Source organism: Arachis ipaensis, chromosome B03 (assembly GCF_000816755.2).
Source record: "Arachis ipaensis cultivar K30076 chromosome B03, Araip1.1, whole genome shotgun sequence".
Taxonomy (NCBI): Eukaryota; Viridiplantae; Streptophyta; class Magnoliopsida; order Fabales; family Fabaceae; genus Arachis; species Arachis ipaensis.
In genome coordinates this window covers 4,572,083-4,576,594 of record NC_029787.2, presented here as the reverse complement: position 1 = coordinate 4,576,594, position 4,512 = coordinate 4,572,083, and positions in this window count along the sequence as shown.

Here is a 4,512-nt window from a genome sequence, read left to right as displayed (position 1 = left end):
TTGACCATTGAAAAATACTTTTAAGTCTCTGACCTTCATAAAATTTGGACGGATCAGTCCCTTCGTCTAAGTGCCTCCGTCAGGGACTGATCCGTCCAAATGTCTCCGTCAGGAACTGATCTGTCCAAATTTTGTGAAGGTTAGGAATTTAAAAGTATTTTTCAATGATTAAAGATAAAAAAGTCCGCAGAACAAAAGGTCATAAACCTATTTATCCTTTTCTCAAAAAACAATTAACTAATAGGCTTAAAATGTAATATATTTAAGCTATGAATTTCTTTCGATCCATCCAATATAACCGACCCCACTCTCTCATTCGATCGATCGACAAAGCTACTATCTCTAATTCTCTATATGTCTTTAACTTTCTTTTCCTTTTTCTCTTTGTATGTGTATGTTTTCTATCTATCATATTCATATGCTTGCGTTCCATAACTTTCACTGTTGTATAACAAGAGGCAACTGTGGATAATGGAACACAAAGATGTGCAAGCAATGTCATTCATGTTTCTATGCTTCGCAATCCATTACAACAGTTCTAATGCTTCATTGGTTGGTCAAATTTATAATTGCTTCATCACTGAGCTGTCTACGTTGGGAAAACAGAATGTTCTAAACACATATACATACAGGCATATCCACATTATTGTTTCTTAATAATTTTAGTTCAACCGGTTTGGTTTAGTGATCCGTCCGGTTCAATTGTGGAACCGAACAAGTAGCACAAGTTAGGCACCAACATTTAAGATTACACACTTTTTCCTAACCGGCTATATTTTCGGATATTCCAACTTGTATCTTTATCTTTGCAGAAAATCAAGCTGCTTACCGCTCGTCCAACATCTTATTGGTATTAAGGCTTGGTACAAAGTTGGTTAGTTGGATTCCAATAATATATATTTCTCTTAACTAATAATTAATTTCAGTTATTATTATTGTTTAGTTGAAAAATACAATGCACATATATGGAGTGTGTTCTGAAATATTTCTATAAATTCAATGCTAAAAACGGTTCGAGTCTGAAATTTTTTATGGAGTGTGTTCCAAAGAGTATACTAACTCCTCATAACTCATTCTAATGCTTAATAACTCAATTTTATGAGATTAATTATTATATTGTAACTGTCATTCTACTATTAACAGAAAATGTTATAATATTTACTATATATACTAAGAGCCATCATATGAGAAGAAATTACAATAAAGCATCAAGCATGATAAAGAAATAAATGATAAACAAGAAGATAAGAATTCAAACTTAATAAAAAAATTATTTGAATTCTCTAAATTTTAAATTTTACTTTAAAAAGTAAAGTGTGATCTCTCACCATCTATTTTATAAGTGGGACCAAGAGTAAATATGAGAGAAAAATTATTCAATGGTAGAAGATTACACTTTACCATCTAAAGTAAAAATTCACAATTTAAAGGATCCAAATTCTAAAAAAATACATTAAAATTGAAATAAAAACAAAAAGGATAAGTTGAAATTAATATAAAGAGAATCACTCTACTTTCTATCTAATCTCTTAACGCACCAAGAAATGGACTCTTCAACCTAACTTATCGACGCCATAGTTTGGGAATTGAATCGAAGGGACTCCTCAACCTTCTACTCAATTCCCCAATGCAATGAGAGAGGGACTCCTCAACCTCAATTGTACGCATCATGGTTTCATCACGAAACCAAAAAAGGGGTTTTCAAAACTTCTAAATAATTCTATGCTACAACTACAATAACTAAGGAGGTATTTATAACCTCTTATTAGGTTAAAACAAAGAAAACCCTAAAGCACATACACATAAGGCCCAATCTAGTAATTAAATAAACAAAATCAAAATACATTAAATTAAAACATTCTAAAAATGTAAACTAATATCTTCTAAATAACATTTGAACTTTTCATATCACGAACATTTGAAGCGTGTATCATTCTCCTCCTCTTTAAAAAATATTCGTCCTCGAATCTTGTAGGTAAATAAAATAATATATAAAAAGGACAATAATTACAAAGAAGATAATTTTTTATTTTTTTTTGTTTTTTTTTCTTTTTTTGTAAATTTTTTTTTTTTTTTTTGCCTTTTTTGCTTTTTTTTTTTTTTTTTTAAATTTTTTTTTTTTTTTTGCATTTTATGCTTTTTTTTTTATTTTTTTAAACAATAATGGAATGCAAACAAAAAATAAGAACACAATAACTTAAAGAAGGACTAGACAAATATTGGACTCTTTTTTTATGATAAAAAAAGAACAAATATAGATTAATAAAAATTAAGCTAATACTTGAACTCTGATACCAAATGATAAAGAAATAAATGATAAATAAGAAGATAAGGATTCAAACTTAATAAAAAATACATTAAAATTGAAATAAAAATAAAAAAGGATAAGTTGAAATTGAGTACAAAGAGAATCACTCTACTTTCTACTCAATTCCCCAATGCAATAAGAGAGTGACTCCTCAACCTCAATTGTACGCATCATGGTTTCATCACGAAACCAAAAAAGGGGTTTTCAAAACCTTTAAATAATTCTATGCTACAACTACAATAACTAAGGAGGTATTTATAACCTCTTATTAGGTTAAAACAAAGAAAACCCTAAAGCACATACACATAAGACCCAATCTAGTAATTAAATAAACAAAATCAAAATACATTAAATTAAAACATTCTAAAAATGTAAACTAATATCTTCTAAATAACACTTGAACTTTTCATATCACGAACATTTTAAGCGTGTATCATTCTCCTCATCTTCAAAAAATATTCGTCCTCGAATCTTGTAGGTAAAAAAAATAATATATAAAAAGGACAATAATTACAAAGAAGATAATTTTTTGTTTTTTTTGTTTTTTTTTTTTGTATTTTTTTCTTTTTCTTTTTTTTTGTATTTTATACTTTTTTTTTTTTAATTTTTTTAAACAATAATGGAATGCAAACAAAAAATAAGAACACAATAACTTAAAGAAGGACTAGACAAATATTGGACTCTTTTTTTATGATAAAAAAAGAACAAATATAGATTAATAAAAATTAAGCTAACACTTGAGCTCTAATACCAAATGATAAAGAAATAAATGATAAACAAGAAGATAAGGATTTAAACTTAATAAAAAAATACATTAAAATTGAAATAAAAATAAAAAAGGATAAGTTGAAATTGAGTACAAAGAGAATCACTCTACTTTCTACCCAATATCTTGACGCACCAAGAAAGGGACTCCTCAACCTAACTTATCAACACCATAGTTTGGGAATTGAATCGAAGGGACTTCTCAACCTTCTACCCAATTCCCCGATGCAACAAGAGAGGGACTCCTCAACCTCAATTGTCCACATCATGGTTTCATCACGAAACCAAAAAAAGGGTTTTTAAATCTCTAAATCATTCTATACTACGACTACAATAATTAATGAGGTATTTATAACCTTTTATTAGGTTAAAACAAAGAAAATCCTAAAGCACATACACATAAGGCCCAATCTAGTAATTAAATAAATAAAATTAAAATATATTAAATTAAAACATTCTAAAAATGTAAACTAATATATTTTAAATAATACTTAAATTCTTCCTATCACGAACATTTGAAACGCGTGTCAAAGCATCTTATAGTAAAAGTAGCTTATGAAAAGAGCAACGCACGTAGGAAAAACTTGCAATATCATCACCTCATAATATATACACTGTTTTAAATACGTGCACCTAGGTATGATTTCTATCAAAGTTTCTCTTGCAACTCATGCTAACTTGAGCGTTAAAGTCCTTGCAGGTATACCTCGTTATTGGAAATGATGAATTCGGGACATTAAAAACTTGAAATAGGAGAATGACAGCAATATAGCAACATCGTATTTCTAATTTATTCTCTGAAATTTTGTTCAAGTAACTTCTAAACTTGAACGAGCAAAAATATTCTTGAATCGAATGGCAGTACTTAACTATTTATGTTCTTTTTATTTTCTTTCTTTTTTTGGCTGTTACCTGCTAAGGATTTTTGTTACAAGCCCAATGGGATAATCCACAATGAATTTCAAAAAACGTCTTATTTATCCTGGTTCCTAGAAATATCTATTTTTGTTTCAGCCCAATAGTAATCCAGAACCCAAGAGTGAATTCAAAGTTCAAAATTAAAACATTTGATGATTTCACTTATTGCAATACCCCAAAAATAAGATCATAGGCCCGAAGTTAAGTTTCATACGAGTTGTCCGATTCCAAGACAGAAGGAAGAAAAAGAAAATTTGTGGAGACCTAAAACAGAAAAGAAAAAGAAAAATTGTTGATACAAATTAGTTGTGGATGAGGATGAGGCATAGTGTTAAAACTTGAAAGTTTTCAACTTTTCATATCCTATGGAATATTTTGAATTAAATATTTCAATTGCATTAGTAGTGCAAAAGAGGTTTTAACCAAAAAGTTATATGCTACTATTTCATTAAGCATATACTACTCATGATAGTGTGTGTTGTGTGGATGTGTGAAACATGGATGTACTGCTTAAGATTGGA